This window comes from Macaca fascicularis, chromosome 18 (assembly GCF_037993035.2).
Source record: "Macaca fascicularis isolate 582-1 chromosome 18, T2T-MFA8v1.1".
Taxonomy (NCBI): domain Eukaryota; kingdom Metazoa; phylum Chordata; class Mammalia; order Primates; family Cercopithecidae; genus Macaca; species Macaca fascicularis.
The window spans coordinates 59,921,902-59,943,365 of NC_088392.1; positions in this window are offsets into that span (position 1 = coordinate 59,921,902).

Here is a 21,464-nt window from a genome sequence, read left to right on the forward strand (position 1 = left end):
TTCATTTAGAAGATCTTTTACTAGGCTAGATCTCCTCTCCACACACCAACTATCACAGTATTCCCTGCAAAGGTTTGGTTGTGAAATCAAGCCTCCATCTTGTTTGACATCCTGGGGGCATGGCTGGTATCTGCTTGACAAGGCTTCGGTTAGCAATACTGCCATAGGGGATAGCCCCTCAGGTTAGATATCTGCATGTTCTCCTAGCCCTGTCTCTTATAGAATCCCACCCAGTGACTGGGTTTTATTCTGCCTGTCTGTGTGTGCATTGTGTGTGATGTCTGTAAAGAGAGCTCTAATTAATTTGGCCTAAAGAAAGACAAGTGCTTGGATGTAATATTTTTTAAAGGGAAGATACAAGCTGTGGTACCTTTTTGTTCACATGACTTTAATCTTTGAGAAATAAAAACAGCCTTAAAGACTATTGGCAAAATGCAGGTCAGATGCAAGATTTGCTAAGTGTTTTGAGGTTACAAACTGCTTTTTGGGTTTTGAGAACTGTCTGACTTGCCTGCTTCACAATTGGTAATGCCTCGGTACATATGGAACTAAACACACCCTTAATAAAGAAGGCAAGCCTTGGCTGCACTTAGCACACAATTAAAGCAACTTACAAAGTTTTACCTTAAAGTTAAAAATTGCAGGGAGTTACCATCATAATGTGTAATTGAAACGACTTAAACTAGATTTACTTGCAAGGTGTGTAAGAACAGTAAAATTTGATTTTTAGTAAAAGATTATAAGAAAGCATGAAAAAGTAAACTTTTGCCTAGGATTAAAGAATTGTTTTAAACTAGGAAAAAGCTGAAGATTCAAACAAGTGAGGGAAGAATTGTAGAAATTAATCTTGCAGAAGTTCTCTGTGTGAACATACTGACTAAATTCAGAAAATGGTATTATAAGTTTTCTTTTTTTTCCTGTAAATTTAGCATGAAAATAAAAGCACAACAAGTTATTCTTAAAATGCTAATCTGCTCTTAGGCAAAATTTATAAAAGGTTTTGCTCTTTTAAAATTTCTGAGTCATCATTTTGGCAAAACAAATAACTAATCATAATCTGGAATTCTATTTCACAGTATCAAGTGTTTTAAACCTCAAACATTTGACAGCCTTCCCAAAATAAAACTTTAGTTTCAAAATTGTCTTTCCTGACACCTGGATTTTTGAATACTTCAGAGGGCCCCTGAAATGTCCAGAAAAGAGAGGTAAACAGAATTATTTGACATTTTTTAGGTCATGGGATTGCCAAAATGATGCTCAGTCTTCTTTAGGTTATATCTTGGTGAATAATGCTCATATATGTTCCAAAATTGTACAGGACTTGTAAAATTCTAATGTCCGAGTATATGCTATAAATCATAATTAAGATTTTTATGTTAAGTTATTGTAAACCACAGAGATAAACAAACTTCTTTGTCAATCATGTTTCTAACTGTAACCATCCTGGATATTTTGCTTTCATAGACAATTGTCTCGTTTTGATCCTTTTCAAAAGATAGTTTATAATAGACTATAAGACTCTGACAGGTGCTCTCAGATACAATTTCTGATTATATTTGAGACAATCAGGTTTCTGATAACTTTGAAGTTTGTGATATTGGAATAAAGGAAAATGTGCAAGACTCATGAAGAGTTGAAATTTTCATGGATACTAAACAAAACCAGAGTTAACCGAATGGACTGAACTCAGAAAATTGAAGCCTTTTTGACTTTTGTTTGGAATATTGCTGGTCCTTGTTTTGTTTTTTCAGAGTCAAGGAAACTTACTTTGAGCTATTTATGGCCTTTAATAATTAATTAATGTAGACTCCTATGCACAAGATTTGGGGCATGTTTATATCTCTCTGCTTGGTTCCTCTAGAATTTGGAAAATATGTGAGTATTCTTAATTTATGGCAATGTAGTTGTTTGTATCAGTGCAGTAAGAATCCATTTTTTTTCCTTTGCAACAGGACACAATTGGATAAAGTGGTTATTTTACCAAGGCTTTGACTGGAAGGATATGCTTCCCTTTAAGGAGTCAATCTTGACTTGCAGAGTCAATAAAAGCCCAGTGGAGAAAGTGGCCTTATACTCATGTCTATGCAGTTCCTCTACAGGGTTTCTGACCTGTGGTCAGTAAAGAATGTCATTTTCTAACAGGTCTAGGAGCTCCAAGTTTATCTTGGACCTTAAGAGGAGAGGATCACTCAACTCACAGGTATTTGAGGATACCAACCCATGGCTGGGCTCAGCTTTAAAAGGTCTCATCTTATACTCCTTATGAAACAGACTTCCATCAAAGACAATCCAAAAGGCCTATGCAGAAATAATTATCTTTGCTGTACTTTATGCAAATAATCAGGCCAAAACATGAAACTAAAGTCTATTTTGCAAACCACTCAGTCCTATGATGATTTTTTTTTTTAAACAAACATGAAGACTGGAGACAGAGAAATCTTGTTTCAAAACTGATCACATATTTGTCATTAAATTCTAAACTCATGAGTTTTTCTTCAGTTTTTGACTACATTTTAGACTAACCCTGCTTGTTCTGTGAACCAACTAGCAATCCCTGGTTTCAGCTCAGAAAGAACAAGAGGGATGGTTAATGTAGAAATCTGGATCAATATTCTAGTTCTGTGCAATTATCCTGCAAATCCTGCCAGATGGTGGAATAAATAGAGAATAAATAGGGTGCCCATCACCTGGAGGTTTCCTTTTTGGGAAAGTCAGACCAAGGAAACTAACCGAAGTCAAACACATGCATCCAAATCCTAGCAGGTATAACTATAGCTGCCAGTTATCTGGATGTGTTGCAAGACATCCTTTTCTTTCCCTTGTTGGAGAGAGTTCCACAGTTTCATCATAGCACTCGGCTTATAATAAGGAGTCCGTGCAATCCCCCAGAGACATGTTTTCATCTCAGACTCAATTTCAAGCTTTGGGTTAAAGCCCTAGAAAGAAAACTGGATCTAAGGGATCCAGAGGCAGATGGTAACAAAGGTTATAAGGCACAGCACAGGTGAGTGGGGCTGATTCCTGCTGATTAAGCCAACCTTCCTGTTTCTCATGGATAAAGGCCACATTAGTATCCATGGCACAAATGAGGTTTGGAAACTCCAAGGCTACCTACAGTAGTAGGGACAGAGACATAGGTGAGGGGGGATAATTTCTATTTGCTAGGCCCTCCCTGCTTCATGGGTGCAAGCTGCTTTGGCACTCATGGCGGTGCCTACCAAGGTTGCTGGGACTCGGGGATGCAAGGACGGAAGAAGGGAAGGAGGATGCTCTTCCCTCTCTCCCTCACATACCCCAGGTATCTGCTAGGAACAGAAGGGTCCAGGGACACCTGCTCTCTTCTTTCTAGATAGGTAGCCATTCATCTTCAGTCTGTATCCCTTTAGAATGCATCCTGAACCCCTGGGAATCCTTTGAAAAAATGCCTTATTTTTCCCTTTCTTCTCTCAGTTCTCTCTTCACTAATAGATAATTGTGTCTCCATCTTATGAGACACTCCCCTCAGACACATCATCCAAACTGGAAAGAGTTAATTTCCCAAGTCTTAAACTGGCTGGCTTAGGATTGGGCTCAGGGGAAGGGCACCCGCAAACCCAATATGCTGACAAAGGGTAAAGATTTTTAACCAGCTGGGCTTTTGGTCTCCCTCTCACTGTGCAAACTGGTAAAAGGGCTTCGAAGGTTTGAGCCGTCCTTCCTCTTCCCCTTGTTTTGTTTTGATACATGTTTTCTAATAACCCGGTTTGTCTGTTCCTGCCTTCGGGCCATTGAACTCCAAATAGTCATGCAGCTGGAACCTCTGATGATGGTATCTTCTGTTGGGAAGGCTTAAATAGGCCTTTGAGGAAACTCTGACTGTTGTTTTCCCAAAACAGTGCCCCTGTTAGCAGGAAGCAGTCAAGATCAGTCTTCATCCTTACCCTTATTCTAATGGCAGTTAGAAGTACTTCTTTAGAGGGGGAAATGAGACAGCCAGGTAGGAGGGGATGTCTGTAGAAACTCCAACCAGCCTGCCCAATGAAGTGGAGCCTTGGAACATTCACAATGTTTACAGCAGGGAGAGGCCTGAGCCTGGTCCCTCCTTTTCCTGTGTGGAACTTGAGATTTAAGCTGTGGGCAGGAAGTGCTCTAGCAGGGCCTCTCGCCTAGCAAGAGTCCCTGTTTCCCCCTTTTCCTTTTCAGCCAATAAAACCATGCTTTACTCACCGTTCAAACCATCTGCGAGCCTAAATATTCTTGGCCGTGCGATCAAAAGGACCCCACATCTTTAGCTGAAGTAAGGAACTGTCCTGCAACAGCACTGTGTCTAAATCTTCAGAATTTTATTTTGTTCTTCTGGGTAAAGTAAAATGTATTCAATATAACCTATAAAGCCTCCTTGTTCTGGCTGCTACATCTGTCTCCAATTTATCACTTCAAAATCCTTAGTCTGAAACTTAATCATTATTCTATTACTGAAAATTCTACATTTTCTTGGGCTTTTCTCTATCCTCATATAAGAACTTCATACATTTTCCAAAGTAATTCTTGCATGCCTTTTCAAGTTATATTCAACCAGAATTTTCTTGAAACCCCCCTTTTCGTATGTGTTTTAGGTGCTTTGTTTCATGTGTTCCTGTAGTCATCTGTAGATAGGTCCATTTTTGTCCTTATGCTCAATATCTTCCAGATGCCCTTTCAAATCCACATTCCAGCCTGCTGCAAGGACCAGGAGGCTGACCTGCATTCTACCACATCCATTTAGGTTCAGCTATTGGAAGCATTGCCAGATATAAAAGAGCAAAGAGTAGGATTCGAGTATTGATTCCCTTAACTCCCTTCCTGCAGAGGTATCACGAAATGGATGCATCCAAAGAATACATTCTCTCTTTCTCAAAGTTCTGGTTTCCCTTTACTCACATTTTCAGGGCTAGAGATATTAATCATGAAAAATGTTTTTGGCCCTGATTTATTGCACTACAGACTATTATTTCTTACATCCAGCACTCACGTTTGTAAATGGTTTCTTTATTAAACTTTTCTAAATTTCTACTTTGAGAGTGCCAAGTGTTTCTTGCTAGGACCCTGCAGCACTTATCAGTGTATATCAGTCAGAATAGTTTTGGTCATGCTGTGGTAACAGAGTCCAATATCTCAGTAACTTGTCAGAAACCGAAACATTTTTATTCTCATGAGGGTTCTACTACAAAAACTATGGAAAGCTTCATGTCTATGATCCTCCGACAGTCAAACAATGAAAAAGAAAATGAGCAAATCACACATGAGGACTTGAAGTTTCTGCTCAGAAACGATACCCAGATATCTGCTTATGGTTTACCAGCCAGGGCAAGGTCCTGGCAATATGTGCACTCAAGGAAGGAGGAAAGTTCATGAAAGGAGGATGAGAAATATTGATGAAAACATTATGACATTTGTATGTATAATATAATAACTTTTAAAAATCTCCATATAAAGCAGATGAGCTTTTTAAAGAAATGGCCTTTTTTTTTCTTCAACTTCATATCCACATGACTTGGCATTGTACTTAGAAAATAGTAAAAATTAAATAAATTGTTCTTTGAATGAATAAATATTTTTTGTTCTATATGATGAAAAAAGTAAATAAGAAAATAAATCAAAACATAGTTACTTTTGAGCAGAATCAAACAAGTAAAGCTATCCTGCCATTATCATAATATAAATGAGCCAAAATAGCTCCACTAAATCTTGTAATTCAGAACAGAAAGCATTCTCCAGAGATTGTGATATTCAGTGAGAGAAGCTCTGGATTGGTGTTTAAGAAATATGGATTCTATGGTCAATTCAAAAATGAACTACCATGTGGTTTTAGACAAGTCTTTACATTTGAGTGTTTCCTTTTAAAAAGTGACTATTGAAAACATTAAATACTTTCAGACTTAACATTGAGTTTTTTAATGTGCTATTATAATTTTCACAGAACATAGTAGGTAGTAACCAACTTGGAATCTTTCCATTTGGATAATCCAAATGATGGACTTGTGCAGCTTTCAAACACATGTATCAGATGAGATAGAAACACATTAAATGAGTCTACATTACTGTAGGAAATGAGAGCTTGGAGTCACAAAGAAAACAAGCACCTGAACAAAAGATTTCTCAGCAAGGCAAGTTTACTTCTGCAGAAGGGTGCTGCTTACTATTCTGGTCATTGCAACAGCACACTGAGCAAACGAGGGAAGGAGTTTTTATCCCTAAAGCAGTTAGTCTCTGATACTGTTTCCAGTCCCCATTGGCTGGAGTCAGACTGCACAATCTAAGCTGACCCCAATTGGCTACTTCAAACGGAGCAGGAGTGGGGGCTACAGTGGCAGGAAGAGCAGTTTCAGAATGAAGGGTGCCAAATAAGGAACAGATGTGACTTGTTACAGACTGGGAATGGATGTGGATTACAGACTGGAAATGGATGTGGATTACAGACTGGGAATGGATGTGGGTTACAGACTGGGAATGGATGTGGGTTACAGACTGGGAATGGATGTGGTTACAGATTGGGAACGGATGTGGGTTACAGATTGGGAACGGATGTGGGTTACAGATTGGGAACGGATGTGGTTACAGATTGGGAACGGATGTGGGTTACTGATTGGGAACGGATGTGGGTTACAGATTGGGAACGGATGTGGGTTACAGATCGGGAATGGATGTGGGTTACAGATCAGGAATGGCTGTGGATTACAGATCGGGAATGGATGTGGATTACAGATCGGGAATGGATGTGATTACAGATTGGGAATGGATGTGGGTTACAGGTTGGGAATGGATGTGGGTTACAGATTGGGAATGGATGTGGGTCACAGACTGGGAGTGGATGTGATTACAGATTGGGAATGGATGTGGGTTACAGATTGGGAACGGATGTGGGTTACAGATTGGGAACAGATGTGGTTACAGACTGGGAATGGATGTGATTACAGATTGGGAATGGATGTGGGTTATAGATTGGGAATGGATGTGGGTTATAGATTGGGAATGGATGTGGGTTACAGATTGGGAATGGATGTGGGTTACAGACTGGGAATGGATGTGATTACAGATTGGGAATGGATGTGGGTTACAGATTGGGAATGGATGTGATTACAGATTGGGAATGGATGTGATTACAGATTGGGAATGGATGTGGGTTACAGATTGGGAATGGATGTGATTACAGATTGGGAATGGATGTGGATTACAGATTGGGAATGGATGTGATTACAGATTGGGAATGGATGTGGGTTATAGATTGGGAATGAATGTGGGTTACAGATTGGGAATGGATGTGGGTTACAGACTGGGAATGGATGTGGGTTACAGACTGGGAATGGATGTGGGTTACAGATTGGGAATGGATGTGGGTTACAGATTGGGAATGACTGGAAGGTTGTTTACCATAACTAGGTGCAAGGAGGTAAGGAAGTTAGATTTGAAAATAGAGGACAAAGAACCAGGGAGTTGAACAAGCAGAACCTTTGAAGAGGAACTCCCTGTATCCAACAGTTTCCCCTTCTTGATTTTCATAATTCTCCCTCTTCAAACTTTTTAGCATGTCTTGACTCTGCTGTTATGCTTGGTTTTCTAAAAGTAGGAGCTTATCTGAATAAGGCAGAAGAATTAAAGGTTTTGGTGAGAGCTGTTTCTTTAAGTTTCTGCACTAATCCATGAATACAGGGTATAAGGCAGCATCCTACAATAATAAATACACCAATAACAATTGCAAGAGGTAAGGTCTCATAAGGCCTTTCTAATTGTTCCATTGGGTGTTGTGTTATTAGGGATTGAATAAAGACAGACTGGTTGGTAAGTTCTTGGAAGGGCTTAAGCTGACTGCATCCTGTGAGGTCTCCAAGGAATGCTGTTTTCCCCATGTCGTGAGAGACACGAGGTAAAATTGACATTGGGAGATGGAGGCTGGATGGCCCGTGGGGGCTGACTCCAGGGTGTCAGATCTCAGGGTATAGCAGAGAAAGAGACCTTGGCAGAATTCATTACCCCAGGCTGCGGAGTCTTGGAAGAGAGCTACCATACAGCTCACGCCCAGGTGCCTGGAAGACCATCCAAGTGGTCATTGGGTATGGAAAGGATAAAGGAAGTATAAAAGAGTTAAATTTTTCTTAGCTTTAGTTTGGTAGGACTCTTCCCTGGAACAATGTCCCATGACTCTGGAGGTGGTGACGCCTTCTTGACTCGGGTATGATGAGTCCACCCTCTTTCTGCTGTTCAGACTGTGGTCTTGATGGTTAGAAGCACTAGGTAGGGTCGTTCCCAAGCAGGTTCAAATTTTCCATCTTTCCAGTTTTTGATGAGGATGTAATCCCCAGACTGATGCTAGTGTGCTGGGAAATCTAGGGGTGGCACCTGTGCTAAAAGACCTTTAATTCTGAGTGGAGAGAAAGTGGAAGATAGATGAAGTATAAACTGATCTTTTGTTTAGGAATGTCAGCAGTGAAGTGTAAATAGGGCAATCCATAGAGCATCTCATAAGAGGATAAACTAACATCTTTCTGAGGGGCAGTTCAGATTCTTAACAAGGCAATGGAAAAGTATTTAGTCCATGGCAACTGAGTCTCTAAGTCGATTTGGTTAAGTGACTGTTCAAACTTTGGTTCATTTTCTCTACTCTGCCTGATGAAGGTGGGTGTCAGGAGTATGGTATTCCCATGTTATGTCTAGCGCTTAGGTTAATTTCTTAATGACATGCACAGTGAAATGAGTCCTATTACTTGAACTAACATTTTCTATTAGTCCAAACCTGGGTATAATATTTTCAGTCAATGCTTTAACCACATTATTAGCAGTTGCACTTGAAAAGGGAATAGCTTCCACCCAGTGAGTAAGGTGATCTACTACCACTAATAAGTACTAACTCTTTGTAGACAAGGTCTTAGCCTTTGCTATTAATGAGACCCTGTTCAATCCAAATTTTTCCAAAGTTGTGAGCATACTGAAGGCGTACTTGGAATCAGTATAAATAGTCCCCTCCTGGTTTTGCAAGTGTTTCAAAGCCTGATTTAATGCAAACAATTCACAAGTTGGGGTGGACCAATTATTGGCCAATCTTCCTGACAATATTTCTGTGATAGCTTCCCCATCAACTACTGAATACCCATTATGTCCTTTTCCTTCAATTACCCAGGAAGAGCCATCTATAAATAAGTGTTGCCCTGTTTGTAAAGGGGTCTCTCTTAAATTGGGCCTGACTTTTGTATAATAATCAATTAAATCTAAACACTGATGCTCAGGTCCTTTTAGATTTGGATTCCCTGTTAGGAAACTTGCTGGGTTAAATGAATTATCAGTGGTTAGTGTTAAATCATCTTTCTAATGGGATAGTTTCATACTTTAAAATCCTTGAGTCAGTGAGCCATTTTCCTGCTTTCTGGTTTAAAATATTTCTAACTTGATGGGGCATGCTTACAACCAAAATTCCTCCAAAGGTTAGCTTTCTGCTTTCTTCAGTTAATAAGGTGGTGGCTGCAATAGGTTGAACACATTCAGGCCATCCACAGATTACTGGATCTAAAACCTTTGATAGGAAGGCTACAGGTTACCAGTGGCCCCAATATTCTTGGGCAAGTACCCCTAAAGCTACTCCCTTGTTTACATTAATGAAAAGCTGAAATGACTTTTCTAGGAAGAAGGTAGGGCTAAGGGCTAGGACAGGGGCAGTTATGAGCTGCTCTTTTAGTTCTTCAAGCTGGTGGATCTCTTCAGAAGTCCACAGGATAGGGTCATGTTTTCCTTGGGTAAGCTTTAAGTACAAAGGTTTTGTCTTTAGGGCAAACAAGTCAATCCCTAGGCGGCAATATCCAATTAATCCTAAAAAACTCCTGAGTTCCTGCTTAGTTTTACGCAAAGGTAAGAACACAATTCCCTCAACTCGCTCAGGTCCTATTACTCATTTGCCCTTACTTATTAAGTGCCCTAAGTATTTAACTTCAGACTCTACAAATTAGCGCTTTCCCTTTGAAACCTATAGCCCCTTTTCTGTTAAATGGTTAAGGAGGCCCATGGAGAGTAATTTCGGTGGCCTTATCCTTTGGAGCCCCCTGCTGGAAGGTGGATAGCATAATTTTTGCTTTTTGTTTTTGCTTCTCTTCATCCTTCCTTACCTATACTTTCTGAGCTTCTCTAAGGAGTTAGTTCACGGGATGATCTTTCCAATTCTCTATTTTTCGTAATTTCTTTGAGATGTCTGGCCAACTATCAGTGACAAAATGAAGCTTCAGCATTCCCTGCCCAAGGGGATCTTCTAAATCTAGTCCCACATATTTTTTCATTTGCTCTTTTAGTCTAAGAATTCCATACGCCCTTCATCTTTCCCTTGTTGCATGTTGAATGCTCAGGAAAGATTTTGGGTTTGGGGTACTGATTCCCAAATTCCTTTTATTATCATTTCCCTAGGGTCTTGCATATTTTCCTGGTGAGCTGCATTGTTCTTGTCCCTGCAGTGGTCTGAGGCGGGGAATTTGTGGTATGTGACGGGAACGTTTTGACCTTTGACCGGGAGAATGTTCACGTTCCCAAATTACCACAGCGGCTCTACAGATCATGCTCCTTTCTTCCCCTGAAAAGAGGATGCCCAGGATGGACATTAACTCGGCCCAAGTATATAACTGGAGCCATAAAAATTGGACAGTTAGATCCGCCACTCCATAAGGGTCATCGAACAGTGGCTTGAGTTCTTTTTCTCAAATTTTCAACTTCTTAGCTGGTTAAGGGAACATTCATTGAAGCCAATGGCTCCCCCTCCTGGGGGCACCTCTCTTAAGGGGAAGAGGGTGGGAGCTGATGCCTTAGAGGTAGAGGGGAAAGCAAAGCTCTGAATATGCGTTTTACACTGTTCTACCTCACATTTAAGTTCTTTTAGGGAAGCGTTCTTAGGCTGGTAATGAGCAGGCTCATGGGACGATAATTCCCAAGAGTCAGGGTTGTAAGGAGGAGGAATAACGTGAGTAAGGGAAGGATCTGGGGTGGGATCTGGGGCAGCAGCGGCTGCCTGATGGGGTGGGAGGTTAGGATCAGGGGTATTAAGTGGGCAAAGATGGTCTAGGGGATCCCATACACCTGTAGTTTTTAGGGAATAAAGGAGTCTTGGGGTATTTCCCATCCTGGACATTTGACCTGAGGCTCAATCCCTCATCCTAGAGATTTCCTGCCTTTCATTTCTCTGAAGGCTCAACCCCTCTTACTGGAGATTTCTTGCCTTTATCTCAACCACCAAGGAAATACTTTGTCGCCCCCATGATGTTTCTTACCTTAGTCTGCACAGAGAGTTACCTGGTCGCTGCGGTATGTGAGGATCCTTTCTGCATGCATTGCTGAGTGTCTGCGTTTATTCGTCACACTGGGTGGGTCCAAATTCCTTACCTTGAGTCCGCTGCAACAAGGCCGTGAGATGTGTCTTCTCATGAGAGGGGACCGGAGACCTTTTCCTGGAGGAGAATGGGAATCCCAGATGAGCCTCCACATTGTTGGAAATAAGAGCTCAGAGTCACAAAGAAAACAAGCACTCGAACAAAAGATTGCTCAGCAAGGGAAACTTACTTATGCAGAAGCGTGCTGCTCACTTTTCTGGTCACTATGAGAACACACTGAAGAAAGGAGGGAAGGGGTTTTTATCCCTAATGCAGTTAGTCCCTGCTACTGTGTCCGGTCCCCATTGGTTGGAGTCAGACTGCACAATCTAAGCTGACTTCAATTGGCTACTTAAAATGGAGCAGGAATGGGGCTACAGTGGCAGGAAGAGCAGTTTTGGAACTGAGGGTGCCAAATGAGGAACAGATGTGGGTTCTTACAGAGCGGGAATGGATGTGGGTTACAGATTGGGAACAGCTGGAAGGTTGTTTGCCGTAACTAGGGGCAAGGAGGTAAGGAAGTTAGGCTTTGAAAATAGAGGACAAAGAGCGAGGGAGTTGAACAAGTGGAACCTTGAAGAGGAAGTCACTGTATCCAACATTACAATACATGTCAGTCTATACTGGATAGCAGATGTCAGGTGGTGCTGGATAGGGGAACTCTTTTCTTCCTGCTATATCTTTTTCATGAATGGGAAAGTTATAGTTGACTTTGATAATCAGTTTTAAGAATACAAAATTGGCCTGAAAAATTATTTCAAAAGTGGTTTGATAATAGAATTCTTTCTTTATGTGCTATTTTAGAGTGTAGCGTACCTGGATGAATGTATGTAAAACACAATATACTCCTGCTTTCTTACCATGCAAGATACTGGCTTATTATGATTGCTATGATATAACTTTATCTTTTCAGAGGAATAGTTGTGTTTGGCTCATGTTTTACAGAATACCACATCTTCATTTAAAGATTCATCATTGCTTCTGATTATAGTCCATTACGATGAAGAAATCCCACCTGACTTAAGAAGCTAGATTTTCCCACTAGGCTACCATGGCTGCAAAGGGTTGGATGAGCTTTGGTTTTATCTAATCCTGTTCTCAATTATCTTACACTTATCATTATTAACATTTTCAAACCTGCAACATTTTTGTAAGCATATGATGGATACATTCAAGAGCACTTCAGTTTTATTTGAAGTGTTCCACCCTAGGTTTACTAAATGGAAATTATTTTTAGAACAGATTTTTAGTTAACTGTGATGTTTCTCAGATTTTCAAACTAAACATTTGATTGTAATAAAATAAATTCCTTGCTTTTGGAGTGAATAAATGTACATCTTCAAAGAACAGTTTATAACAAGATTGAAATTTAGTGTTGCTTTTCAGGGACTCAAATATAATTATTACATGGACACCAAAAAGAACCAAAATATTTCTAATAAATATTGCATTGTTTTAAGAATGAATAATATGAAAATTCAAAACAATCATGTAAAAATATATGCCTTTCTAGGCATTGCAGAAACTAACAAAACCTTGCCCAATTCATGCCACAGCTTCTTCTCATCTTGATGAATTATAAAAAGAATCTGGTTATATTACAAGAGTAACATGAAAGTTCTGCCAAAATATTAAGTTTGACACCTTGAAGAAAACAAGATATCATTGCCAACACTTTTTGTAAGGACATGACATTTATTATGAATGTTTAGAGCAGGAAGAGCCTGAGGGCTGCTAGAGAGCGTGTTGTCAGCTGGTACGTGTCACTGTTTCTTTACTACGCATTCTCAGCCTGGCAAGGGGAACAATTGCTTCAGAAATCACTTTTCTGTTTCATTTCATATGACAGTAACTAGTGTATAGATCACCCTAAATAGCATCTTCAGCTTATTATCTTATGTCTTTTTTTTATTCTATATTTCAGTATTATTCTCAGTATCTCCCTTTGGGTGTCCTATGGCTCTGGCCTTAGCACTATTCTCTTCTTGCTTTTTTCACTCTTATGATTCCATAATGATGGCAAACAAATCTCTATTTCTAACTCTAATCTCATTCCTGAAATTGAAATATACATGAAACTAACTTTATGTCTCTCTCCTTGAATATCCCACAGCTATCTCAAAAATATATTTATCTTCATGCCTTTTAAAAAGATCATTTTATTGTAAAATAAAACAAAGATATATAAAACAATAAAAGGCAAATATATAGATTACTGAACAATATTATTAGGCAAACACTGTACAATGACCACCTAAGTCAAGATAGAACTTTGCTATGTACCCCAAAAATATCTATTTACACTCTTTCAATCTTAGTGGTCTCCTCTCTTCTACAGATAACCACTGTCCTGACTTTTACATTGATTACTTCCATACAATGTTTTTGACATTATCAACCACATATGCATCAATAGGCTTTGTATGGGATGGATTTCTATTGTGGTAATTTACTAAGCCAGGTATATCTTTTCTAATTTTCCCTTCCCTGTGTAGTTAGAAGTTAACGTTAGCCACAGGAGACAAACGCATAAGGTTTAGAAGCAGAAAGTTAAGAAGTAGTTGTATATTTTACAATAGCAGAATCAATGGGGAAACAAATCTTTTTGGCAAGATAAAAACCTTTTCAGTAGGTTTCCTCATTACTACTTGCTAATTGGTAGAGTGACTGTTTCTAGGCATTTTAAGTGGAGAAGCTAGAAAAAAACAAATGATAGCTAATAATATACATTTATCATGCTGATATTTATCAAATTTGAGATTTCAGGATGCATACTTAGTCTCCTTTATATTACATCTCTATCTTCTTTTCCCATACTAAAACTTTTAGTTTTTAATAGCAAAGGGGACATCATAATAACAGTATTTCTTAAGTACTCATAAGTTGTATGTAAAATTTACATGGACAACACTCAAAATGTAACAATACTGTTGTTGCCACTAATTATCACTGATGGAAAGAAAAATAATTTTTTACATGTGCTATTTCCATCTCTCTTTTGTTTGTGTGCTGTATCTACATTGTCAGATCAAATGGCCATTATACAGCATATTGCCTTTCTATAAATCCTCATTTAATCCTAGTTGTAAAAGCATACATTTATTACTCTTCACCATTTCTTATGTCAAAATCTCTGTATTTTGGTTGTCTGGATTCTTTGATAATTTGGAATTATCAAGCCATTCTTATAGAATTGTTTCATTCATGGTAATTATTAAATTAACTATTGAAAAGTAAAAGTATAATTTTTCTGTTTTTATTTCATAGGTTAATTTTCTCTATTAATTTATATTTTGATCTTTGTAGCAGCACCACAGTATCCTGATCACCATAGCTAGGTAGTAACATTAAATGAAGCAATGTGAGTCCTCCAACCTTGTTACTGTTTTCAACATGGTTTTGTTTATTCTGGATTCCTTGTATTTCCATATGAATATTAGGAACAACTTGCTTGTTTCTCCAAAAACATTGCACCTGAGATTTTGATAGGGTATGTGTTGAATCATTAAATTGGTTTAGGAAGTATTGCCATCTTATCAATATTAAGTTTCCAATTCATGAATGTGAAAATTTTGTCTATTTATTTAGGTCTTTTAAAATTACCTTCAATGCAGTTTTCAGTTTACAAGTCTTGCACTTATCATGTTAAATGTATCCTTGTTTTGTATGCTTTGATTTTTTTTGCAAATGGAATTGCTTTCAATCTCATCTTGCATTGTTAATTGTTAGTGTCTACAGTGCAACTTATTCATGATGTTGACCCGGAATCCCTCAACTATACTGAACATGTTATTGAGATATAGCTGTATTTGTGTGTATTCTTTTGATTTTTTTCTGTAATGTTTTCAGTATTCCCTTATAATTCTTTGCATTTTTATAGGTTAGCAGGAATGCCTTCCCAGTTATTCCAGATTTTAGTAATTGGATCTTTTTGTCTTGTTTCTTGGTCAAATTAGCCAATTCTTTAGTGATGAAGCTTTTGGGTAGCTACAAACTTATTATTTCTCCTCCAGTGACTGATACATTGCTTGTTTTGACTGCTAATATAGTGGAGAGGTTATTGGTTTTCAATGCTTCTCTGGAGGTAGAGAGAGTGATGGGATTAGAAAAGGTAAAAATATAGTAACATTTACTCTCCTTACCAGATTCGGCAATTATTCTTGAATAAACTTTTCTTACATGGTCATAGCCTTTTGTGAAATCCTAAATTTTAAAAATGATTTTTGGCAATTTTGCCAATGTTATTGCTTTTAACTAAACTTAGATTTTCAGAGATTGTTATCCCAATATTCCACAAGTTGCCATCCTGCTTTTTTTTTTTTTTTTGTCAAATAACCTCTATTTTTGATCTATTAGTATTCCTTTTCTATCATACATATATGTGTGTGTGTGTGTGTGTGTGTGTGTGATTTCTTTTGTAAAATATAGAAAAAGTATTGGTAATAGAATATTCAGTGAAAAGAGAGAAATATATAATTTTGAGGAAATAGTTTAGTTAATAGGTATAGGAAAATTTAGAGCCCAAAGCAAGAAATAAGATGAGATCATAGAACATAGAAGTACCAACAGAAAGAAGATACGCCATCGTAGAGACCACAGGAACACAGTCGTGAAGAAGGGTCAGTTTTGTAAATGCTCTGAAAAATCAAGTAAGATGAGTTCTGAAATGTTCATGGACCTGTGAACATGGAAGTCATTGAACACAGTGAAAGCTATTCTTATTGAATGGTGGCAGATGCCATGTTGGACTGGGTTTGTTATTGAGTGTGGCTATAAAAATTAATGGTTGTATGAACACATCTTTCTAGAAAATCAACTTCAAAGGACTAGCAAAAGACAGGAAAGTATCTGAGACATTAGGTTCAAATATTTACACTTGTTTATGTTTTAAGATATTGAAAAGTAGCATTAATATTAAGCCCAGATCTATTGATAATGTATTTTGTCCTGTTTTTCCCCGGATACGTATACCCACACACCATCCCCTATTGATTAAACTGAGTAGTGAAATGTACATCTTTTGTTTTATTTTATGTGCTTTTCTGATTACAGAGTGATTGATTTCTACTATAATGTGGATTACATATCTGAGATGCAAAAAATTAGAGATGCTTTGAGAATTTCTAACCAAAAATATAATTAGGCTTTCATGTGACTTGAACTCCCTAAAATACCCATACGTAGTGCTTAATACTATATTTGATATGTTTTCCTATAGTTAATTGATCTACTTGTCAATAAGCTTGTGCCTAGGCACACCTACATGCCTTTAAACAATGATTTTCATGGTGGGAAAGTTAGGAGGAGCTTATTAGGGGCAGAGAGTTAAAAAGTTGTTGTTTCGAATTAATATTACCCACAAGACTAAAATGTCTGAATTTCTTGCAGAAGATAATTTAAAATTTTATATAATCTCTCTTTCTGACTCTCCAGAAATATTATGGAAATCTTTTATGTTAAGAATAGTTTTCCTCTTCTACTCTCTAGCTACATGACTGTCCTTGAGTTATTTTATACATTTATATCTCAACATCCTTAACATTAACATGGAAATTATAATTTTCTATTGTGTTCTTTCATAGATCAAATATTACATAAATGTTAGGCATTATTATCGCTACCAATATAATAGAGCCCTATTACTACCACTATACTAAACCTCTGTCATCCAAAGGATATTTACAATGTTGTGCCAACTTATTTAAGATTTGCTATGAAATTATTTTGGTTTTCATAATAAATATGGACACAACCTTACCCAGCCATACCATCAAGAACTCTTGTTTATGTTTACAAATCTTAACTAGCCGTAATGCATATAATACTTGAAATCGGAATTTCTAGTCTGACTCAGGTCATAGTTGGAACTCTTGGATGTAAGTCCTAATATTTCCACTGATCAAGCTGCCTGCCTTCTCTTTGCCAGAATTTAATAATCTATAATGTGGGAATAATTACATCATATATCCTATAGGGTATGATGAGAATTAGACAGTTGAGTATATATAAAAAAGAATTTATAATATATCAACAATAAATGTAGCAATGCTCACTTAAAAACACTTTGAACAGAGGAGTAAATCACTGGCACGAGAAAGTAGTCAACAGTTTCTCAATACAATGTTAATTTTTCCCTATTGGGAGTCTTAGACAAGAAGGTATTATTTCAATATAATGATATTTCTCCCTTGAGTCTTAAACAAGAATATAGACTTTGGTCAAAAAATGTGATCATTTGAGATAAACTTTATAAACTTGATCCACACTGGTAAATGCTTGAAAATGTAACCCATAAGCCATGATAATCGAACATGCTCAAAATTTGGAATTATCAAACCATTCTTATAGAATTGTTTCATTCATGGTAATTATTAAATTAACTATTGAAAAGTAAAAGCATAATTTTTCTGTTTTTATTTTGTAGGCTAAAATTTTAACCGCTTTACTAAGATATAATTTATATACCAAACAGTTCATGCATTTAAAATGTACAATTCAATTATTTTTAGTATATTCAGAGAATTATGCAACCAGCACCACAATCAATTTAGAACCTTTATCACTCAAAAAATGAAACCGTGTATTTTGTACCAGTCACTCGTATTTCTCCCCAACTCTCCCTTCAGCCCTAAATGACCAGTAATCTACTTTCTATCACTATAGTTGTACAGTAATTTTGTTTTAAATAGTAGTGAGCTAATTTTTTAAAAAAAGTCTTCAAGTAGTAAAAAGCTAGATATTGCGAGACACTGAAAAGAGTAAAATTTAACTAAAATCTACCTCTTGCCTATTTTGAAAAATTATATATATTCTCTTAATAAAGAAACATATCAAGTGTAAAGGTGGGGTTAGGATTCTGGGTATATCTGAATAAATTTGGAACAGGTTACTTCATGACCACATTTAAGAAATAAACCAATTTTGCCGGTGGATGTGATTTACTATTAAAATTCAAATGTGGATGGCTCATCTTTCAATGAAAAATATTAAGAGAGCAGTTGTATTTAGATAATGAAATGCAAGCAGCAATGTAAGTGGAATCAAATCAAAATCTATCTTAAAAAATCTGTCAGAGGGACCAGTAAGTTCCCTGAGTTTGGTAGTCTATCTTACTTTACTTTACTTTTAGTCTTTTTGGAGACTATATGTGACAAGACAGATTTGGTTAATTATATATCATTTCATCCTGTACAATAATTTAGTTTTTATTTTGATAGACGTTTTTCTCTCTGAAGAATCAGTAATCTCCAGTAGTTTATGTGTATATATTGTACTATTACTTGAATGACTCATTATTGCTTTACTTTTTAAAGATTTTAAATGCAATTGTACGCAACCGCATGAACATATATTGTATTTTATGTATTTAAATTATGTAATAGTGCATAAATAATTTTTAGCTAATCACCTATGCATGCATATGCCATATTAGATTGTAGCAGTTATTATCTAGTGCCCTGCCCCTAAAATAATTAATCAGATTCATCTTAGCTCCCAGAAAGAGAAGTGCTATAAGTGTGTGAAAATATATATAGATTGTAGGTTAATACTGTCCTGATGTCTGAAAGGGACTTGTAATTGTTTAAAAAATTATTTATGTTAATCTTTTTTTTTTTTTGAGACAGAGTCTCGCGCTGTCTCCCAGGCTGGAGTGCAGTGGCGCGATCCCGGCTCACTGCACGCTCAGTCTCCCAGGTTCACTCCATTCTACTGCCTCAGCCTCTCGAATAGCTGGGGCTACAAGTGCCCACCACCATGCCCGGCTATTTTTTTGTACTTTTAGGAGAGATGGGGTTTCACCGTGTTAGCCAGGATGGTCTCGATCTCCTGGCCTCGTGATCCTCCCACCTCAGCCTCCCAAAGTGCTGGGATTACAGGCGTGAGCCACGACGCCCGGCCTATGTTCATCTTAAAGACACTAAACACTAAGTGGTAAATGAAATAAATCTATGAAGTGCAAAACAATGTATCATTCTTCCATATGAAACTAATATACCTTAGCTATATTATTTCTTGCAAGAACGTGGCACTTCAATTGTAGAAGAAAAATACAAAGGATGACACATAAAAGAATTGGAATGTAATGATTTGTAATGCATGGTAATATCTGCCTAAAGATTTCTTTTTTCCTGGTAAAATTTTCTGGAAGAAGACACTGAAAAGAATGATAGCTGAACAACTATTATTCAGCTATATATATGGATATTAATAATATCCATTATTAAGAAATAAATGGAAAGTGATAAGTGACAATAAACTGGTTCTTGATTCTGCTCTTGTATATTTATATAGTCTTGGACAATTCCTTAATTCTTATAAATTCTTCATTTTTTTCACCTGTAATATAAGATGTCTACAGGACTTGATTTCTTATAACTTATATCAACATATCGATCTAAATAGTTTTTAAATAACATTCACATGCAGTCTTTTAGTCATTACTACAAGTCACTGAAGTAGGCAGTACCTATTACTATTGCTTTGTAGACATAAAATTTGAGCCCACAGCCCTTAAGATATGTGCCCACGTTTTTAAGGTAATAAATTATAAATCTTGGTAAAGAACAAGATCTGGCAATGCCTGGGTTATTCCTTTCTGCTATATGTTCAAGTTACCTTTTTCATTATCTACAAACTGTAATTTATAGATGATTCCTTTTTGAGAAATTGAAAAGAGCTAGAAAATTTCATTGATAACCCAGTTGAGAAGGTCTTCACTGAGTTGCTGCTGAATACTTTCCTATGATATTAGTTGAAATACATTTGGCAAAAAGTTTCTGCAGCAGATGGCAAAACTACTGTGCATGGAGACAATAGTAATCAAATAACCACATCTTTATAATTTGTGTGGCTCATTTAATCACCCTGTGAACTCTTTTTCATTAATATAGAATAATGTGTTTTCCATTATTGTTTTGCTACCCATGTTTTGATTTTTTCATTTATTCAAAGAGACTATGTTGACATTTGTAAGAAGTTCTACCATTATATTCAGAAAACACATGTCAAATATTAATGACATGCCAGAAAGAACATGGAGGTTGAAATCAGAAGTTCAAAATCTTGTCATTTCTTTTGCACAAATCAATTTTATGCCTTTGATCTTCACTTCCTCATTCTGTAAATGAGAAAGTTGGGGCTCATTTACCTCCAAGATCCTTTCTGTCTTTATAATCTGTAATTAAAAAAAAAATAACTGGGCCATTGTAAGAAGAAATAAGGGTATTTTTTAAATACTTGGTTTCTTAATTATAGTATTCTCTGTAGATATATATTGATCTCCCTGTTTAGCATTAATTCCCTGAGTTTTCACCATTTTTTTGTGCCTTTCAAATATTTATTAAATAAATAATTTATTTAAATATTTTATAATAAAAAGAGAAAGGGAAAATAGAGAAGTTTAAAAGAAAGACAGACGAATCACGTTTTAAGTAAAATAGATATTAATAAAGTAGAATATATCCTTTAATAAAAAATCATCTTTTTCATAAATCATATTATTAGACGTACAACACAAAAGAAGAGCTATTAGATATCCTACTAATTAATTCAATAACTGATATTATTTTATTATTTTTCACATTCATTCTTTCTTTTTTAACATAATTAACGTTGTTATGGGTATAAATGCATTATCCTCATTTCTTTATTCTTTTCTCACTGTTAATAAGGCAATTACGTGTTTTTTGGTTTTTGGTTTTTGTTTTGACGGAGTCTCGCTTTGTCGCCAAGCTGGAGTGCAGTGGCGCAATCTTGGCTCACTGCAACCTCCACCTCCCAGGTTCAAGTGATTCCCCTGCCTCAGCCTCCCGAGTAGCTGGGACTACAGACGTGCACCACCATGCCCAGCTAATTTTTTTGTATTTTTAGTAAAGACTGGGTTTCACCATGTTGGTCAGGATGGTCTTGATCTCCTGACCTCGTGATCTGCCTACCTCGACCTCCCAAAGTGCTGGGATTACAGGTGTGAGCTACCGCACCCAGCTAGCAATTATGTATTTTAATCCTCAAGAGTTTATCAGAAAGTTATGTCTTTTCTTATGTAAGTTAAATGGACAATATTTTTTCTGCTTGACTTTATTTTAAGCTGCCCTTTCCCAACTTAAATAT